This window comes from Arachis stenosperma, chromosome 6, assembly GCF_014773155.1.
Source record: "Arachis stenosperma cultivar V10309 chromosome 6, arast.V10309.gnm1.PFL2, whole genome shotgun sequence".
In the NCBI taxonomy this organism is placed as follows: domain Eukaryota; kingdom Viridiplantae; phylum Streptophyta; class Magnoliopsida; order Fabales; family Fabaceae; genus Arachis; species Arachis stenosperma.
The window spans coordinates 51586042-51608048 of NC_080382.1; the positions used below are offsets into that span (position 1 = coordinate 51586042).

Consider the following 22007-nt stretch of genomic DNA (forward strand, 5'->3'; position numbering starts at 1 on the left):
ATACTAAAACATGGGTTGCCTCCCATGAAGCGCTTCTTTAACGTCACTAGCTTGACGGTTGTCCCTTGTTAGGGTGGATTGTAGTGCTTGATGTCCTCTCCTCTCACTATGAAAACGTCCCCATTTGATTCCTTCATGATTTCCAAATGTTCCATAGAAAGAACTTTCCTGATTGTGAACACTTGAGGGAGCTGGGAAGGAATGGTTTTGAGGTCAGGTGGGATTGGCAGATAATGACTTGATATCACTTTATCTCCCGGAGAGAAACCTTCAGTGGGAATTTTCTTGTTTCTCCACCCTCTTGGCAATTTCTTTACAATTCTTCCCTCTCTCTTGAGGATTTCTTCATTGACCCTTATGCCAGGAGGATCCTTCTGAGCTGTTTCTATTGATTCTTGTGGCTTTAACTCTTGCAATTCTTGTTTGCCTTCCAAGGACTGTTTCAGAGTTTCAGCTGCTGGATTGCTTTCCTCCAAACACAGATGGCTACTATCATCCTTAGGCTTTTCAGGTTCTGGTTCAGGCTCAGATGCAGGTTTGAAAACATGGAAAATGAGCTGTTCATCATGTATTCTCAAAATTAGCTCTCCTTGTTTTACATCTATGAGCGCTCTAGCAGTGGCTAGAAATGGCCTTCCCAGAATGATAGGGTGTAGGTAGCTTTCCTCCATGTCCAAAATGACAAAGTCTGTGGGGAAGAAATAATTTCCCACTTTCACCAGCACATTCTCAACTACCCCTTCAGCTTGCTTCTGAGTTTTGTCAGCCAGTTGTATGATTACATCAGTGGATCTCACCTCATTCAGTTGTAGCCTCTTCATAAGAGTCAGAGGCATCACATTTATGCTAGCTCCTAGATCACAGAATCCTCTGTCAATTTTTGTTTCCCCTATGATGCAGGGGATATGAAAACTTCCTGGGTCTATTTTCTTAGAGACTATGTCCTTCTTGATGAGGGCACTGCATTCTTTGTTCATTGTTACAGTTTGTCCTCCCTTCAAAACTCTTTTCTTGCTCAGCAATTCCTTCAAATACTTGATATGTGTAGGCATCTGCTGAAGAATCTCAAGAAAAGGAATATTGATATGGAGAGACTTAAATGTCTCTAAAAACCTTGAATATGTTTTCCCTTTTTCACCTCCTCCTAACCTCTGAGGAAATGGTGCTTTTGGTTGGTATGTTTCCAGCATGCCTTTATTTTGCAGTTCCTTGGCTTGCTCAGTTTCACTTTCCTGCTTAGCTTCTTCCACACCTTCCTTCAAGATTTCTGGCTCCTGTTCTGAGGGTCTGATTCCTTCTTCTTCTGAGACTTTCTTCAATATGGTGATGGCCTTGCATTCTTCCCATCTCACTCCCTTTTGTTCCCCTTTAAGATTCTTTTCTGTGTCACTAGGGAACACTGCAGTTGACTTGGGGGCCTGTTGAGATAGCTCTCCTACTCGAGACTCCATCCTCTTGAGTTTTTCACCATGGTTCCTTAAGGTAGATCTCACATCATCCCTAAAGCTTTTCAACTCACTTATGTCCTGACCCATGTTTGCAAGCATTCCTTCTATCCTGTTTAATTGATCTTGAAATTGTTGGTTCGGATTAGGTTGGGCAGGTTGATTATTTTGGCCATGATATGGTGGTTGGGAGTAAGTGTTTTGTGTGTCTTGGTATGATCTTTGGTTGGAGTTTTGGTATGTGGAATTGTTATGTTGGTTGGGGTTGTAAGGTTTGTGGTTTTGTGGTTGGGTTTGCTGGTTTCCCCACCCAAAGTTTGGGTGGTTTTTCCAGCCTGGGTTGTAAGTGTTGGAATGTGGATCATATGGTTGCCTTTGTTGATTTCCCACATAGTTGGCCTCTTCCCAATCACCTCCTTCAGTGCTTACCTCCTCTTGATCTTGTGTGCGTATTGCAGCCACTTGATTTGTTCCTAATTTCCTGGTGAGCTCTGCTAGTTGCTTGGCAAACACCTTGTTTTGGGCCAGAATTGTATCAACATGGTTCAGCTCCATGACTCCCTTAGTGTTGTGTCTCTTTGAAGCATAGTAGTACTCATTCTCAGCCACTGTCTCAATCACATCAATGGCTTCTTCCACAGTCTTTTTCCTGTTCAATGAACCTCCTGATGAATGGTCTACAGCCTTCCTTGATTCATAAGAAAGTCCATCATAGAAAATATGCAATTGCACCCAGTCATGGAACATGTCTGGTGGGCATTTCCTTGTCAACTCCTTGAACCTCTCCCATGCCTCGTAGAGAGTTTCACCATCTTGTTGTCTAAAAGTCTGAACCTCAGATCGAAGCCTATTGACCTTTTGTGGGGGGTAGAAACGTGCCAGAAACTTGCTTTCCACCTCATCCCAGGTTGTTAGGCTTCCCCTTGGGAATGATTCCAGCCACTTAGCTGCCTTGTCCCTAAGTGAAAATGGGAACAAGAGCAGTTTATAGGCATCTTCCTGGACTCCATTGGACTTCACAGTGTCGCAAATTCTCAGGAATTTTGTGAGATGTTGGTTTGGATCTTCATTAGCACTCCCACCAAATGAACAATGATCCTCCACCAGTGATATTAGCTGTGGTTTGAGTTCAAAATTGTTGGCCTGAATGGGTGGTTTCTGAATGCTGCTACCACAATTCCCAGAGGTTGGGTTTATGTATGAACCAAGAACCCTCCTCTCGGGAATGGCATTGTTTCCATCAGCTCTCTCATGGTTGTGAACTTCTCTATCCATGTTGAGATCTAGAGCTTCCTCAAAATTGTCCTCAGATTCTCCTTCAGATTCTTCTTCTCCCAGTACTCTCTTCCCTCTTGCTTCCCTTCTAAGTTTATGAAGGGTCCTCTCTAGTTCGGTATATGGATGAGTTGTTGTCTCTCCTCTCCTACCTGTCATACAAGAACACAGCACAGACAACAAACAAGTGAAATACTCTTGGTTAATGGAAGAGTATGGTTAGAGCAATTGAGGAATTAATTCAAATAGTTAGTGAGTCAGTGAGTTAGTTGCTTGAATTTAAAGGCATAAAGAAAGAAAGCAAGTAACAGAGTGCAGAAATTAAAATTCAACAAGTAACTTGAACTGAATTAACAAAACAAGAAAAATGCTCAATCTAGTTAACTTCCAATTTGAGAATTGTCAATCGAAAACCAATCCCCGGCAACGGCGCCATAAACTTGATAGCTACGATTTTAGGAAATTGCACGATCGGCAAAAATTCCTTCCGGCAAGTGCACCGGTTATCGTCAAGTAAAAACTCACAATAGAGTGAGGTCGAATCCCACAAGGATTGGTTGAGTGAGCAATTCGGATTAGAAGTGTGTTCTAGTTGAGCGGAATCAAGATTTAGATGAGAATTGCGGAATGTAAAATTAGCGGGGAACGTAAATGGCAAGAAATTGAAATTGCGGAATCTTAAATTGCATGAATTAAAGAGCAAGAAGCTAAATTGCTGAAATTAAAAAGGGATCGGGGTGATTGCATGAATTTAATTGCAGAATGTAAAGAGAAAGTGGTAGATCAGAAATGGGGAATTCATTGGGTTTCAGGAGATATTGAGATCTCCGAATCAAAACATTTTTATCCCTTCCTCAACCAATGCGTTCATTGAATTTTGCTTGGCAATCTTATATGATTGGATCCCAATCCCTTGGCTCACCAATTCTCTCTAAAAACAAACAAATTCCCAATCCCTTGGTTTAAATGTTCATAAGAAGAGATGATGCTCGATCACTGATTATACCACACAGTTTCATGAACCACAATTTGGTAGGATTACATGTCACAATATCCATCCAAACCCCAATCCAATTCACTGTGAGAAAGCTTCTCTAGCATGAATCCTTCATTCCTTTCCCAAGGTTCCGAAGGATTCCAATTATGGATAGTTTCTTTCCCAAGACAACTAACCAATGGAATTAGATCGAGAAGCTTTCTAACAAAGATTCAAGAGAAAAGATTGAAGAAGAAGATAAAAACTATTATTGATTCATTGAATTACAATAGAGCTCCCTAACCCAATGAAAGGGGGTTTAGTGAGTCATAGCTCTGAATTCAATTACAAAAAGTATGAAAACTAAAAAAAAATGATCCCCCAAAAGTTCTCCTTTCTAACTTAAATTCTATCCTATTTATACACTTTCTAAATTGAGCTTCTGTTGTGTTTCTTGGGCTTTGAGGCCTTTCCCTGATTTCCTTTTGCTTTGGGTTTATGATCCATAATCCTGATGAGGCTGCTGATCCAATTCTGTAACATTTGATGCCAAGGCATCTTAGGCTAGTTTTACTAGCATTTTTCTGTTAGTTTTAGTTGTTTTATGCATTTTCTTGAGCTTAAAGTAACCAAGAATGGTTAAATGAACAACAAAGCAATGAACCATCCAAAACATTATGATTATGATGCAAATTCATGAGTTTTTAGTTATATTACTTGAATGCTATGAATGGATGATTTCTCATGAAATTTTGCAAGACTTTGATGCAATTGTTTGGATGATTTCAGGGAAGAAGAGGCTAGGCAAGGAAGCAACAAAATCAATAAAGGAAGCTTGAATATCAAATGGGACGTTTAAGCTCCAGCTTAAGGTTAAACTGGAGCTTAAATGCCAAAATCATGAGAAGAGAGGAAATGCTGTAACTGGCGTTTAACCTCCAGTTTGACCTTAAACTGGAAGTTAAACGCCAGAATGAGAAAGGGCACTAAGAAGCATTCCACGTTTAACCTCCAGTTTAACCTTAAACTGGAGGTTAAACGCCAGAATGATGATTTGAACCAAGGGAGCATTCCACGTTTAACCTCTAGTTTAACCTTAAACTAGAGGTTAAACGTGTTCGACACTTTTCTTTCTCACCAAGAAGCATTCCACGTTTAACCTCCAGTTTAACCTTAAACTGGAGGTTAAACGCCAGAAGCAAGAGAGGCACCAGGAGCATTCCACGTTTAACCTCCAGTTTGACCTCAAACTGGAGGTTAAACGTGTTCGACCATTTCCTTCCTCCAGGGTGTTTTCTTCATTCCACGTTTAACCTCCAGTTTGACCTAACGTGTTCGATCCAAATTGCCTCCAGGGGTTGCCTTCTTCATTTCCAAGTTTAACCTCCAGTTTAACCTCAAACTAGAGGTTAAACGTGTTCGATCCAAATTGCCTCCAGGATTGCTTTCTTCATTTCCAAGTTTAACCTCCAGTTTAACCTCAAACTGGAGGTTAAACGTGTTCGATATATTCACTCTCCTGGGTTGCTTTATTCCAATTCCACGTTTAAGTTTCAGTTTAACCTTAAACTGAAACTTAAACTTCAACTTAAACGCAACCTTTTTAAAGGGTTTCTGGGCCAAAAATATTGAAGTTTAAGTTAGCAATTGAGCACAATTATTAACTTAAACGTATTATGGTGTGAAACCCAAGTGAATATCATGGTTTATGGGATTGGGCCTGAAGAATTGATGAGTCTGGAACTTCAAATTGTTGAGTCTTGTGTCATTATTTGTTTATCACTAAGTTTGCTCAATGAATGTTACAGAATTGGATCACAGCCTCATAAGGATTATGGACCATAAGCCTAAAGCAAAAGGAAATCAAGGAAAGGCCTCAAAGCCCAAGAAACACAACAGAAGCTCAATTTAGAAAGTGTATAAATAGGATAGAATTGAAGTTAGTTAGTATCTTTGGAACTTTTGACACTTTTTTTTACACTAGAGAACTTTGGATATTGTGTAATTGAATTCTGAGCTATGAAGCACTAAACCCCTTTCATTGGGTTAGGGAGCTCTATTGTAATTCAATGAATCAATAATAGTTTTATCTTCTTCTTCAATCTTTTCTCTTGAATTTTGTTAGAAGGCTTCTCGATCTAATTCCATTGGGTAATTGTCTTGGGAAAGAAATTACCCATAATTGGAATCCTTCGGAACCTTGGGAAAGGAATGGAGGATTCATGCTAGAGAAGCTTTCTCACAGTGAATTGGATTGGGGTTTGGATGGATATTGTGACATGTAATCCTACCAAATTGTGGTCCATGAAGTTGTGTGGTATAATCAGTGATCGAGCTTCATCTCTTCTTATGAACATTTAAACCAAGGGATTGGGAATTTATTTGTTTTTAGAGAGAATTGGTGAGCCAAGGGATTGGGATCCAATCATATAAGATTGCCAAGCAAAATTCAATGAATGCATTGGTTGAGGAAGAGATAAAATGTTTTGATTCGGAGATCTCAATATCTCCTAACACCCAATGAACTCCCCATCTCTGATCTATCCTTTTCTATTTACATCCTGCAATTTCAATTCACGCAATCACCCCAATTCCCTTTTAATTTCAGCAATTTAACTTCTCGCATTAAATCTCTCGCAATTTAAGATTCTGCAAATTTCATTTCCTTGCAATTTACATTTCCCGCCAATTTACTTTATGCAAATTCACATCCAATTCTTGATTCCGCTCAACTAATCAAACTTCTAATTCGAATTGCTCACTCAACCAATCCTTGTGGGATTCGACCTCACTCTATTGTGAGTTTTTACTTGACGATAACCGGTGCACTTGCCGGAAGGAATTTTGCCGCTCGTGCAATTTCCTAAATCGTAGCATAACAAGTTTATGCGCATCAAGTTTATGGCGCCGTTGCCGGGGATTGGTTTTCGATTGACAATTCTCAAATTGGAAGTTAACTAGATTGAGCATTTTGTTTTGTTTTGTTAATTTAGTTCAAGTTAGTTGTTGAATTTTAATTTCTGCACTCTGTTACTTGCTTTTTCTTTATTATGCCTTTCAATTCTAGCAACTAACTCACTGACCCACTAACTATTTGAATTAATTCCTCAACTGCTCTAACCATACTCTTCCATTAACCAAGAGTATTCCACTTGTTTGTTGCTTGTGGTGTGTTCTTGTATGACAGGTAGGAGAGGAGAGGCATCAACTCCTCCATATACCGAACCAGAGAGGACCCTTCATAGACTTAGAAGGGAAGCAAGAGGGAAGAGAGTACTGAGAAAAGAAGAATCTGAAGGAGAATCTGAGGACAACTTTGAGGAAGCTCTAGATCTCAACATGGATAGAGAATTTCACAACCATGAGAGGGCTGATGGAAACAATGCCATTCCTGAGAGGAGGGTTCTTGGTTCATACATAAACCCAACCTTTGAGGGTTCTTGGTTCTCAACTTTAGGGTTGGGTTTATGTATGAACCAAGAACCCTCCTCTCAGGAATGGCATTGTTTCCATCAGCCCTCTCATGGTTGTGAAATTCTCTATCCATGTTGAGATCTAGAGCTTCCTCAAAGTTGTCCTCAGATTCTCCTTCAGATTCTTCTTTTCTCAGTGCTCTCTTCCCTCTTGCTTCCCTTCTAAGTCTATGAAGGGTCCTCTCTGGTTCGGTATATGGAGGAGTTGATGCATCTCCTCTCCTACCTGTCATACAAGAACACACCACAAGCAACAAACAAGTGGAATACTCTTGGTTAATGGAAGAGTATGGTTAGAGCAGTTGAGGAATTAATTCAAATAGTTAGTGGGTCAGTGAGTTAGTTGCTAGAATTGAAAGGCATAATAAAGAAAAAGCAAGTAACAGAGTGCAGAAATTAAAATTCAACAACTAACTTGAACTAAATTAACAAAACAAAACAAAATGCTCAATCTAGTTAACTTCCAATTTGAGAATTGTCAATCGAAAACCAATCCCCGGCAACGGCGCCATAAACTTGATGCGCATAAACTTGTTATGCTACGATTTAGGAAATTGCACGAGCGGCAAAATTCCTTCCGGCAAGTGCACCGGTTATCGTCAAGTAAAAACTCACAATAGAGTGAGGTCGAATCCCACAAGGATTGGTTGAGTGAGCAATTCGAATTAGAAGTTTGATTAGTTGAGCGGAATCAAGAATTGGATGTGAATTTGCATAAAGTAAATTGGCGGGAAATGTAAATTGCAAGGAAATGAAATTTGCAGAATCTTAAATTGCGAGAGATTTAATGCGAGAAGTTAAATTGCTGAAATTAAAAGGGAATTGGGGTGATTGCGTGAATTGAAATTGCAGGATGTAAATAGAAAAGGATAGATCAGAGATGGGGAGTTCATTGGGTGTTAGGAGATATTGAGATCTCCGAATCAAAACATTTTATCTCTTCCTCAACCAATGCATTCATTGAATTTTGCTTGGCAATCTTATATGATTGGATCCCAATCCCTTGGCTCACCAATTCTCTCTAAAAACAAACAAATTCCCAATCCCTTAGTTTAAATGTTCATAAGAAGAGATGAAGCTCGATCACTGATTATACCACACAACTTCATGGACCACAATTTGGTAGGATTACATGTCACAATATCCATCCAAACCCCAATCCAATTCACTGTGAGAAAGCTTCTCTAGCATGAATCCTCCATTCCTTTCCCAAGGTTCCGAAGGATTCCAATTATGGGTAATTTCTTTCCCAAGACAATTACCCAATGGAATTAGATCGAGAAGCCTTCTAACAAAATTCAAGAGAAAAGATTGAAGAAGAAGATAAAACTATTATTGATTCATTGAATTACAATAGAGCTCCCTAACCCAATGAAAGGGGTTTAGTGCTTCATAGCTCAGAATTCAATTACACAATATCCAAAGTTCTCTAGTGTAAAAAAAAAGTGTCAAAAGGTCCAAAGATACTAACTAACTTCAATTCTATCCTATTTATACACTTTCTAAATTGAGCTTCTGTTGTGTTTCTTGGGCTTTGAGGCCTTTCCTTGATTTCCTTTTGCTTTAGGCTTATGGTCCATAATCCTGATGAGGCTGTGATCCAATTCTGTAACATTCATTGAGCAAACTTACTGATAAACAAATAATGACACAAGACTCAACAATTTGAAGTTCCAGACTCATCAATTCTTCAGGCCCAATCCCATAAACCATGATATTCACTTGGGTTTCACACCATAATATGTTTAAGTTAATAATTGTGCTCAATTGCTAACTTAAATTTCAATATTTTTGGCCCAGAAACCCTTTAAAAAGGTTGCGTTTAAGTTGAAGTTTAAGTTTCAGTTTAAGGTTAAACTGAAACTTAAACGTGGAATTGGAATAAAGCAACCCAGGAGAGTGAATATATCGAACACGTTTAACCTCCAGTTTGAGGTTAAACTGGAGGTTAAACTTGGAAATGAAGAAAGCAATCCTGGAGGCAATTTGGATCGAACACGTTTAACCTCTAGTTTGAGGTAACTGGAGGTTAAACTTGGAAATGAAGAAGGCAACCCCTGGAGGCAATTTGGATCGAACACGTTTAACCTCCAGTTTGAGGTCAAACTGGAGGTTAAACGTGGAATGAAGAAAACACCCTGGAGGAAGGAAATGGTCGAACACGTTTAACCTCCAGTTTGAGGTCAAACTGGAGGTTAAATGTGGAATGCTCCTGGTGCCTCTCTTGCTTCTGGCGTTTAACCTCCAGTTTAAGGTTAAACTGGAGGTTAAACGTGGAATGCTTCTTGGTGAGAAAGAAAAGTGTCGAACACGTTTAACCTCTAGTTTAAGGTTAAACTAGAGGTTAAACGTGGAATGCTCCCTTGGTTCAAATCATCATTCTGGCGTTTAACCTCCAGTTTAAGGTTAAACTGGAGGTTAAACGTGGAATGCTTCTTAGTGCCCTTTCTCATTCTGGCGTTTAACTTCCAGTTTAAGGTCAAACTGGAGGTTAAACGCCAGTTACAGCATTTCCTCTCTTCTCATGATTTTGGCGTTTAAGCTCCAGTTTAACCTTAAACTGGAGCTTAAACGTCCCATTTGATATTCAAGCTTCCTTTATTGATTTTGTTGCTTCCTTGCCTAGCCTCTTCTTCCCTGAAATCATCCAAACAATTGCATCAAAGTCTTGCAAAATTTCATGAGAAATCATCCATTCATAGCATTCAAGTAATATAACTAAAAACTCATGAATTTGCATCATAATCATAATGTTTTGGATGGTTCATTGCTTTGTTGTTCATTTAACCATTCTTGGTTACTTTAAGCTCAAGAAAATGCATAAAACAACTAAAACTAACAGAAAAATGCTAGTGAAACTAGCCTAAGATGCCTTGGCATCACAACACCAAACTTAATACTTGCTTGTCCCTAAGCAAGTCCTAAGTCATTTGAGAAGAAAGTATGAAACAACAAGCAATCACATTGGCTATATTAGCAAGCATTTGAAGTTCATTAGAAGGGTTTTATGCAGAAAGTTGCAGCATCACTTTTTCATTCTTGTCAAGGAGAATTATCACTTTTTCATTGCATCCATCAAACACTGCTATGGCCTCTTGTTATTCTTATGTCCTTGGCACTTTTTCTTTCTTTGTTTTTCTTTTTCTTAGAGCTCCCTTGCTCCTTGTTTGCTCAGTGTCATGTGTTGCACAAGCCTTTGGCATTTTCTTTTCTTATCAGTGCAGTACACATATCCACTACAGGCATTTTAGTTCACATTTCTTTTTGAGACATTGGTGCCCAGCACCTCTTTGTGTAACTAAATGTTTTGTAGCTAGGTTGCTCTTGATAATGGACTTTTGGTTGATAATCCCGAGTTAGTTAACCCAAGTTACCAAGTGTTGAAACACTCCATAGAACCTATTCATCCAAGCAGATCCTAGTACATAAACACCACAGGCATATGTCTCAAAAGTTCAAACCATTGGTGCCTAGCTTTATTTTCTTAATTCTTTTGCTTTTTGATTGCCCCTTTTCAGTGGCTTTTCTTTTTCTTTTTCTTTCTTTTTCATGGCCAAAGACATTTATTCATCAAGATTCATAGACAGTATTCAACTTCTACACAAAAAATGATAATTCTACACTCAACTTCCAGTGAGCTAACTAAACAATCAAGCATGCATACCACCACTTAATTCTACTTGATTTGTCACTAATTGAGCCAAGTTACTTTTGTTCAAACTTTTCTTTTAATTTTTGGAAACAGAACAAGCATGGCAAGCATTTGTTTAAGAAGGTGAAGTTATATCCAAACATCTAGGCATTTACTTTATTCAAAGCATTAAACAAACAAACATACTAAAAACTTCACATAAAACTTAAATGACTTATAATGAAAGAAAGCTCATAAAGACAATTCACAAACTATCATTTGCTTATTAAGGAGCGAGACCACCTCTCATTTATTGCTTGGTTCTTCTTGATTCTTGGGATCCTGCTTCTTCTTGCTTCTCACCTCTTTTTGACCACTTGTACTTCCTTTGTCTTTTCTTATGAGCTTTTTCCAGAATCCAGCCTTTTTCATTGTTTCTTCCACTCCTTTTTCAAGGACCATTGCCTTGTTTATTTCTCCTTCTTTCCTCCCTTTGAAATACTCATCAAAAGCTGGGAATGCTGGGTCCATCTTGTGTAGATGTTCCCCTATGTAGTTCAGCTTGATTTGAGAACTGATGTTGTAATCAGCTTGAACTGAGTATCTTGCATTCTGCAAAGTGGTGGCTTCCTTGAGTGCCAACATATTGGCATCTTGGTGTTGGCATATATGGCTGAGAGATTCCTGTAATTGTAAATTTTGTTCCCTTTGCAGATCTAGGAATCTTGATTCAAAGTTCCTTTGCATGTCCATCATCTTTAGGTGGAAGTCCTCTTGCCTCTCCTGAGACCTCATGTATTGTTGAGATAATCCTTCCATGATTTCCTGCATTCTGCTCATGTCCATGGGGTCTCTGGGAACTTGTTGCCTTCTTTCTGGAATCCCTTGCTCTTCTTGCTCTTCTTCTGCTTCTTCTCTTTCTTCTCCTTCTGCTTCTTGCTCTGCTCCTGCTTATTGCCCTTCTTCATTTCTTCTTTTTGTATGTCTTGGAGCAACTGGGCCAAGTGTCATTCTCTGAGCAGTGATGGCCATTCCAGGATATAGCCAATTAGGTCTTTCATCTTCAAGTGGTACTTGGGAATCTATGCATAGTCTAATGATGGTGCTAGGGAAGTGTAGCCAGGAGTCATGGTCACTTTTCTCACTAAACTCTTGTATCTGTTCAGCAATGAGTTTATGGACTTTGATCTCCCCTCCCACCATAATGCAATGTAGCAAGATGGCTCTTTTAGGGACTATTTCTGAAGTGTTTGCAGTGGGTAGGATGGATCTCCTAACTATTGCATACCACCCTTTAGCTTCAGGTGTTAGGTCTCCCCTTCTCAAGACTCTTGGAGCCCCTTTTGTTTTTCTCACCCATTCAGCTCTGATGGCACAAAGGTCTTCAGCAATAGTCGAATAGTCAGGTTCTCCCATCATCCTTTCCTCATAACTTGCTTGGCTGAAACGTATGTTTTTCAGGCCAAGAGTTTTCATGATTGCTTTTGGGCTGAAGTCAACTTCCACCCCTCTCACATAGCTTTTGTACGTGGGTTCCACGGTTGTATCCTCCCTCACTGCATTTGCATAAAACTCCTTTACCAAGTTGATGTTGATTTTAGTGATTGGCTTAGTCAAGAGCTCCCACTTCCTCTTTTTGATCTTCTCCCAAATACCTGGAAACTCATCCTTTTCAAGGTCAAAGGGAACCTCAGCTAGTACCTTTTTAGGTCTCATCCATTCGGCTTGTATCTCATGGAAAACTGATTTGTATTTCCATGCATCAAACTCCCTTTCCTCCTCCATTGGCTCCTTGTCCTTTCTTCTTTTGTGGCTAGATGAGGCTGCCATTGTTCCTTGGTTTTGGCCAGTGACAAGCTAAAGTTGACAAGGTGAAGTAAGAAAGTGTTGTTAGAAGTGTGGTGAGGTTGTTTTCGGCAAGAGATGGTTATGCTTATGATGAAAGAAAATGTGCACGATGAAGATTTGGTGGTGTGGAACTCGTTTCCCCAAGTGGTTCTTTATAGTGAATGCAAGTGAAAATTGGACGGCTAGGGTTATTTGTGAAGGATGGCTTGACGGTAAATATATGAATTAGGGAGAAGGACGAATAGCTTTTCACATGTAGCTATCTTTTCATGCAGAATTTCCTTTTCCCATGTGTTAGTTTCAAAGACTTTTGAACTTTCTTTTTGACCAAGAACTGTGCCTTCCCTCTTGTCTTCTTCCTCCATTCCTATCCTTCCCTTTGTACCTGCACAAACAAACAAATGTGCTATTATTCTTCGGTCCATGTGAATAGTATTTGCACATGTTTTTCATTCTTTTGAATTGTAAATCAATGATTGTCTTTATGAGCTTATAGCCGTGACCTTTGTGTGTATGCACACTTATTAATGGACACCAAACTTAATGTTTGGTAATGTCTCCTGATGTCATGAAATCCATGTTGGTTATCCTTAATGAATGTGCATAATTCTAATAAATCATAATCACTTTGGCTCTTTGATCCTAAACAATTTTACTACCTAAGGTAATTGAAATCAAAGTATTAAAACATGCAAATGGTATACTTGTCATGAATTTCTAAATCCAAAGGAACTTCTTGCTTTTCATTAACTGTGTTCAAAAGGAACACCAAACTTAATGTTTGGTTGTGCAACTTGAAAGATTGAATACAATTTGAATAAGATTTGGGGATGCCTTCAGGTACACCAAACTTAGAGACCAATTGTATTCTACATGCAATGTTTAGTGCACTTTATCAACAATTGTCCCAAGGATTCAATTCATGCATAAGAAACCATGCTTTATTAGATGCAGAGCAAAACAAGAAAGAGTAAGGATACTAAAACATGGGTTGCCTCCCATGATGCGCTTCTTTAACGTCACTAGCTTGACGGTTGTCCCTTGTTAGGGTGGATTGTAGTGCTTGATGTCCTCTCCTCTCACTATGGAAACATCCCCATTTGATTCCTTCATGATTTCCAAATGTTCCATAGAAAGAACTTTCCTAATGATGAACACTTGAGGGAGCTGAGAAAGAATGGGTTTGAGGCCAGGTGGGATTGGCAGATAATGACTTGATATCACTTTATCTCCCAGAGAGAAACCTTCAGTGGGAATTTTCTTGTTTCTCCACCCTCTTGGCAATTTCTTTACAATTCTGCTTTCTCTCTTGAGGATTTCTTCATTGACCCTTATGCTAGGAGGATCCTTCTGAGCTGTTTCTATTGATTGTTGTGGCTTTAACTCTTGCAATTCTTGTTTGCCTTCCAAAGACTGTTTCAAACTTTCGGCTACTAGCTTGCTTTCCTCCAAACATAGATAGTTACTATCATCCATAGGCTTTTCAGATTCTGGTGCAGGCTCAGATGCAGATTTGAAAACATGGAAAATGAGCTGTTCATCATGTACTCTCAAAATTAGCTCTCCTTGTTCTATATCTATGAGTGCTCTAGCAGTGGCTAGAAATGGCCTTCCCAGAATGATAGGGTGTAAGTAGCTTTCCTCCATGTCCAAAATGACAAAGTCTGTGGGGAAGAAATAATTTCCCACTTTCACCAGCACATTCTCAACTACCCCTTCAGCTTGCTTCTGAGTTTTGTCAGCCAGTTGTATGATTACATCAGTGGATCTCACCTCATTCAGTTGTAGCCTCCTCATAAGAGTCAGAGGCATCACATTTATGCTAGCTCCTAGATCACAGAATCCTCTGTCAATTTTTGTTTCCCCTATGATGCAGGGGATATGAAAACTTCCTGGGTCTGTTTTCTTAGAGACCATATCTTTCTTGATGAGTGCACTGCATTCTTTGCTCATTATTACAGTTTGTCCTCCCTTCAAAACTCTTTTCTTGCTCAGCAATTCCTTCAAATACTTGATGTGTGTAGGCATCTGCTGGAGGATCTCAAGGAAGGGAATATTGATGTAGAGAGACTTAAATGTCTCTAAGAACCTTGAATATGTTTTCCCTTTTTCACCTCCTCCTAACCTTTGAGGAAATGGTGCTTTTGGTTGATATGTTCCCAGCATGCCTTCCTTTTGCAATTCTTTGGCTTGTTCAGTTTCACTTTCCTGCTTAGCTTCTTCCACAGCTTCTTTCAAGACTTCTGGCTCCTTCTCTGAGGGTCTGATTCCTTCTTCTTTTGAGACTTCCTTCAATATGGTGATGGCCTTGCATTCTTCCCATCTCACTCCCTTTTGTTCCCCTTTAGGATTCTTTTCGGTATCACTAGGGAACACTGCAGTTGACTTGGGGGCCTGTTGAGATAGCTCTCCTACTCGAGACTCCATCCACTTGAGTTTTTCACCATGGTTCCTTAAGGTCGATCTCACATCTTCCCTAAAGCTTTTCAACTCATTTATGTCCTGACCCATGTTTGCTAGTATTCCTTCTATCCTGTTTAATTGATCTTGAAATTGTTGGTTCGGATTGGATTGGGCAGGTTGGTTATTTTGGCCATGATATGGTGGTTGGGAGTAAGTGTTTTGTGTGGCTTGATATGATCTTTGGTTGGAGTTTTGGTATGTGGAATTGTTATGTTGGTTGTGGTTGTAAGGTTTGTGGTTTTGTGGTTGGGTTTGCTGGTTTCCCCACCCAAAGTTTGGGTGGTTTTTCCATCCTGGGTTGTAAGTGTTGGAATGTGGATCATATGATTGCCTTTGTTGGTTTCCCACATAGTTGGCCTCTTCCCAATCACCTCCTTCAATGCTTACTTCCTCTTGATCTTTTGTGTGTATAGCAGCCACTTGCTTTGTGTCCAATTTCCTTGTGAGTTCTGCTAGTTGCTTGGCAAACACCTTGTTTTGGGCTAGAATTGTATCAACATGGTTCAGCTCCATGACTCCCTTAGTGTTGTGCCTCTCTGAAGCATAGTAGTACTCATTCTCAGCCACTGTCTCAATCACTTCAATGGCTTCTTCCACAGTCTTTTTCCTGTTCAATGAACCTCCTGATGAATGGTCTACAGCCTTCCTTGATTCATAAGAAAGTCCATCATAGAAAATATGCAATTGCACCCAGTCAGGGAACATGTTTGGTGGACATTTCTTTGTCAATTCTTTGAACCTCTCCCATGCCTCATAGAGCGTCTCACCATCTTGTTGTCTAAAAGTCTGAACCTCAGATCGAAGCCTATTGACCTTTTGTGGGGGGTAGAAACGTGCCAGAAACTTGCTCTCCACCTCATCCCAGGTTGTTAGGCTGTCCCTTGGGAATGATTCCAGCCACTTAGCTGCCTTGTCCCTAAGTGAAAATGGAAACAAGAGCAGTTTATAGGCATCGTCCTGGACTCCATTGGACTTCACAGTGTCGCAAATTCTCAGGAATTTGGTGAGATGTTGGTTTGGATCTTTATTAGCACTCCCACCAAATGAACAATGGTTCTCCACCAGTGATATTAACTGTGGTTTGAGTTCAAAATTATTGGCCTGAATGGGTGGTTTCTGAATGCTGCTACCACAATTCCCAGAGGTTGGGTTTATGTATGAACCAAGAACCCTCCTCTCAGGAATGGCATTGTTTCCATCAGCCCTCTCATGGTTGTGAAATTCTCTATCCATGTTGAGATCTAGAGCTTCCTCAAAGTTGTCCTCAGATTCTCCTTCAGATTCTTCTTTTCTTAGTACTCTCTTCCCTCTTGCTTCCCTTCTAAGTCTATGAAGGGTCCTCTCTGGTTCGGTATATGGAGGAGTTGATGCCTCTCCTCTCCTACCTGTCATACAAGAACACACCACAAGCAACAAACAAGTGGAATACTCTTGGTTAATGGAAGAGTATGGTTAGAGCAGTTGAGGAATTAATTCAAATAGTTAGTGGGTCAGTGAGTTAGTTGCTAGAATTGAAAGGCATAATAAAGAAAAAGCAAATAACAGAGTGCAGAAATTAAAATTCAACAACTAACTTGAACTAAATTAACAAAACAAAACAAAATGCTCAATCTAGTTAACTTCCAATTTGAGAATTGTCAATCGAAAACCAATCCCCGGCAACGGCGCCATAAACTTGATGCGCATAAACTTGTTATGCTACGATTTAGGAAATTGCACGAGCGGCAAAATTCCTTCCGGCAAGTGCACCGGTTATCGTCAAGTAAAAACTCACAATAGAGTGAGGTCGAATCCCACAAGGATTGGTTGAGTGAGCAATTCGAATTAGAAGTTTGATTAGTTGAGCGGAATCAAGAATTGGATGTGAATTTGCATAAAGTAAATTGGCGGGAAATGTAAATTGCAAGGAAATGAAATTTGCAGAATCTTAAATTGCGAGAGATTTAATGCGAGAAGTTAAATTGCTGAAATTAAAAGGGAATTGGGGTGATTGCGTGAATTGAAATTGCAGGATGTAAATAGAAAAGGATAGATCAGAGATGGGGAGTTCATTGGGTGTTAGGAGATATTGAGATCTCCGAATCAAAACATTTTATCTCTTCCTCAACCAATGCATTCATTGAATTTTGCTTGGCAATCTTATATGATTGGATCCCAATCCCTTGGCTCACCAATTCTCTCTAAAAACAAACAAATTCCCAATCCCTTGGTTTAAATGTTCATAAGAAGAGATGAAGCTCGATCACTGATTATACCACACAACTTCATGGACCATAATTTGGTAGGATTACATGTCACAATATCCATCCAAACCCCAATCCAATTCACTGTGAGAAAGCTTCTCTAGCATGAATCCTCCATTCCTTTCCCAAGGTTCCGAAGGATTCCAATTATGGGTAATTTCTTTCCCAAGACAATTACCCAAATGGAATTAGATCGAGAAGCCTTCTAACAAAATTCAAGAGAAAAGATTGAAGAAGAAGATAAAACTATTATTGATTCATTGAATTACAATAGAGCTCCCTAACCCAATGAAAGGGGTTTAGTGCTTCATAGCTCAGAATTCAATTACACAATATCCAAAGTTCTCTAGTGTAAAAAAAAAGTGTCAAAAGGTCCAAAGATACTAACTAACTTCAATTCTATCCTATTTATACACTTTCTAAATTGAGCTTCTGTTGTGTTTCTTGGGCTTTGAGGCCTTTCCTTGATTTCCTTTTGCTTTAGGCTTATGGTCCATAATCCTGATGAGGCTGTGATCCAATTCTGTAACATTCATTGAGCAAACTTACTGATAAACAAATAATGACACAAGACTCAACAATTTGAAGTTCCAGACTCATCAATTCTTCAGGCCCAATCCCATAAACCATGATATTCACTTGGGTTTCACACCATAATATGTTTAAGTTAATAATTGTGCTCAATTGCTAACTTAAATTTCAATATTTTTGGCCCAGAAACCCTTTAAAAAGGTTGCGTTTAAGTTGAAGTTTAAGTTTCAGTTTAAGGTTAAACTGAAACTTAAACGTGGAATTGGAATAAAGCAACCCAGGAGAGTGAATATATCGAACACGTTTAACCTCCAGTTTGAGGTTAAACTGGAGGTTAAACTTGGAAATGAAGAAAGCAATCCTGGAGGCAATTTGGATCGAACACGTTTAACCTCTAGTTTGAGGTTAAACTGGAGGTTAAACTTGGAAATGAAGAAGGCAACCCCTGGAGGCAATTTGGATCGAACACATTTAACCTCCAGTTTGAGGTCAAACTGGAGGTTAAACGTGGAATGAAGAAAACACCCTGGAGGAAGGAAATGGTCGAACACGTTTAACCTCCAGTTTGAGGTCAAACTGGAGGTTAAACGTGGAATGCTCCTGGTGCCTCTCTTGCTTCTGGCGTTTAACCTCCAGTTTAAGGTTAAATTGGAGGTTAAACGTGGAATGCTTCTTGGTGAGAAAGAAAAGTGTCGAACACGTTTAACCTCTAGTTTAAGGTTAAACTAGAGGTTAAACGTGGAATGCTCCCTTGGTTCAAATCATCATTCTGGCGTTTAACCTCCAGTTTAAGGTTAAACTGGAGGTTAAACGTGGAATGCTTCTTAGTGCCCTTTCTCATTCTGGCGTTTAACTTCCAGTTTAAGGTCAAACTGGAGGTTAAACGCCAGTTACAGCATTTCCTCTCTTCTCATGATTTTGGCGTTTAAGCTCCAGTTTAACCTTAAACTGGAGCTTAAACGTCCCATTTGATATTCAAGCTTCCTTTATTGATTTTGTTGCTTCCTTGCCTAGCCTCTTCTTCCCTGAAATCATCCAAACAATTGCATCAAAGTCTTGCAAAATTTCATGAGAAATCATCCATTCATAGCATTCAAATAATATAACTAAAAACTCATGAATTTGCATCATAATCATAATGTTTTGGATGGTTCATTGCTTTGTTGTTCATTTAACCATTCTTGGTTACTTTAAGCTCAAGAAAATGCATAAAACAACTAAAACTAACAGAAAAATGCTAGTGAAACTAGCCTAAGATGCCTTGGCATCAACATTCATTGAGCCAACTTAGTGATAATCAAGTAATGACACATGACTCAACAAATTGAAATTCCAGACTCATCAATTCTTCAGGCCCAATCCCATAAACCATGATATTCAATTGGGTTTCATACCAGAGTACGTTTAAGTTAATGTTTGTGCTCAAATGCTAACTTAAACTGCAATATCTTTGGCCCAGAAACCTTTTCAAATAGTGGCGTTTAAGTTGCAGTTTAAGCTTAAACTGCAACTTAAACATTGGGCACTCCTGGAGGTGGTATAATTCAAGCACGTTTAAGCTTCAGTTTAAGGTTAAACTGAAGCTTAAACGTGGAAATGGAAGAAAGCAACCATGGAGGGTAAAGTAGTCGAACACGTTTAAGCTTCAGTTTAAGGTTAAACTGAAGCTTAAACGTGGAAATGGAAAAAGGCAACCCTGGAGTATGGAATTGTCGAACACGTTTAAGCTTCAGTTTAAGGTTAAACTGAAGCTTAAACGTGGAAATGAAGAAAGCAATCCTGGAGGAGAATTTGGTCGAACACGTTTAAGCTTCAGTTTAAGGTTAAACTGAAGCTTAAACGTGGAAATGAAGAAAGCAACCCTGGAGGAGAATTTGGTCGAACACGTTTAAGCTCCAGTTTAAGGTTAAACTGGAGCTTAAACGTGGAAATGGCTCCCTGGTGCAATTCTCATTTCTGGCGTTTAACTTCCAGTTTAAGGTTAAACTGGAGGTTAAACGCCACTTTCAGCTTTCATGATTTTGGCGTTTAAGCTCCAGTTTAAGCTTAAACTGGAGCTTAAACTGGAGCTTAAACTGGAGCTTAAACTCCACATGTGATATTCAAGCTTCCTTTATTGATTTTGTTGCTTCCTTGCCTAGCCTCTTCTTCCCTGAAATCATCCAAACAACTGCATCAAAGTCTTGCAAAATTTCATGAGAAATCTTCCATTCATAGCATTCAATTAATATAACTAAAAACTCATGGAATTTGCATCAAAATCATACTGTTTGGATGGTTCATTGCTTTGTTATTCATTTAACCATTCTTGGTTACTTTAAGCTCAAGAAAATGCATAAAACAACTAAAACTAACAAAAAAATGCTAGTGAAACTAGCCTAAGATGCCTTGGCATCATCAGTCACACGTGTTCATAGGTGAGAATGATGATGAGTGTCACGGATCATCACATTCATCAAGTTGAAGTGCAAGGAATATCTTAGAACAGGAATAAATCGAATTGGATAGAAAATAGTAGTAATTGCATTAAAACTTGAGGTACAACAGAGCTCCACACCCTTAATCTATGGTGTGTAGAAACTCCACCGTTGAAAATACATAAGTGAAAGGTCCAGGCATGGCCGAATGGCCAGCCCCTAAACGTGATCACAGGATCAAAAATACAATCCAGGATGTCTAATATGATAGTAAAAAGTCCTATTTATACTAGACTAGCTACTAGGATTTACAGGAGTAAGTAATTGATGCATAAATCCACTTCTGGGGCCCACTTGGTGTATGTTTGGGCTGAGCTTGATCTATCCACGAGCTGAGGCTTCTCTTGGAGTTGAACGCCAAGTTGTAACGTGTTTTGGGCGTTCAACTCTGGTTCGTGACGTGTTTCTGGCGTTTCACTCCATTGAGAGCGCACCATTTGGAGTTCTGTAGCTCCAGAAAATCCATTTTGAGTGCAGGGAGGTTAGAATCCATCAACATCAGTAGTCCTTTATCAGCCTTCTTTCAGAGTTTTGCTCAGGTCCCTCAATTTCAGCCAGAAATTACCTGAAATCACAGAAAAACACACAAACTCGTAGTAAAGTCCAAAAATATGAATTTAGCATAAAAACTAATGAAAACATCCGTAAAAGTAACTAGATCATACTAAAAACTACCTAAAAACAATGCCAACAAAAATGATTTAGCCGCTTAGGCCTGGATTTATTTCCTTGGGCCCTCCTATCCATTGATGCTCAAAGCCTTGGATCCTTTTTACCTTTGCCTTTTGGTTTTAAGGGCTATTGGATTTTTCTACTTGCTTTTTCTCTTTTTTTTTTCTTTTTTTTTTCGCAACTTTTTTTTCGCAAGCTTTTGCTATTCACTGCTTTTTCTTGCTTCAAGAATCAATTTCATGATTTTTCAGATTATCAATAGCATTTCTCTTTGTTCATCATTCTTTCAAGAGCCAACAATTTTAACATTCATAAACAACAAGATCAAAAATATGCACTGTTCAAGCATTCATTCAGAAAACAAAAAGTATTGTCACCACATCAATATAATTAAACCAAATTCAAGGATAAATTCGAAATTTATGTACTTCTTGTTCTTTTAATTTAGAAACATTTTTCGTTTAAGAAAGGTGAAGGATTCATGGAATTATTCATAGCTTTAAGACATAGTTACTAAATACTAATGATCATGAGGTAGAGACACAAAACATAAACACACATGAAGCATAAAAATAAAAAAATAGAAAAATAAGAGCAAGGAGATTAAGGAATGAGTCCACCTTAGTGAGGGTGGCGTCCTCCTCTTGAAGAACCAATGGTGCTCTTTGAGCTTCTCTATATCTCTTCCTTGCTTCTGTTGCATGATCCCTAGTGATTTTGGTGCTTCTATCCTTTAGTTGCTCCCAATAATTGTGTGGAGGAAAATGTATCCCCTGAGGTATCTCAAGGATCTCTTGATTTGCAGTCAAATGTTCTACCATTGAGCTATAGACCCTTGAGATGAATCTCTCCATCTCCCATGACTTAGAGGTAGAAGCAATTGTCTTCCCTTTTTCTTCTTCTTTTTTTTTTTTGAGGTTTCTCTGGCCTTAGGTGCCATCAATGGTTATGGAAAAGCAAAAATCTATGCTTT

The 22007-nt window shown here is 39.0% G+C and overlaps 2 non-coding genes across 2 annotated transcripts; both read left to right on the forward strand.

The window, feature by feature from the left end:
• The first annotated feature begins 2190 nt into the window (after positions 1-2190).
• Positions 2191-2294, forward strand: LOC130937033 (small nucleolar RNA R71). Its single transcript, XR_009068271.1, has one exon. It is a non-coding gene; the product is annotated as a small nucleolar RNA R71 (small nucleolar RNA).
• A 13520-nt stretch (positions 2295-15814) lies between these two features.
• Positions 15815-15918, forward strand: LOC130937126 (small nucleolar RNA R71). The gene has a single exon (XR_009068358.1). It is a non-coding gene; the product is annotated as a small nucleolar RNA R71 (small nucleolar RNA).
• Positions 15919-22007: the final 6089 nt, after the last annotated feature.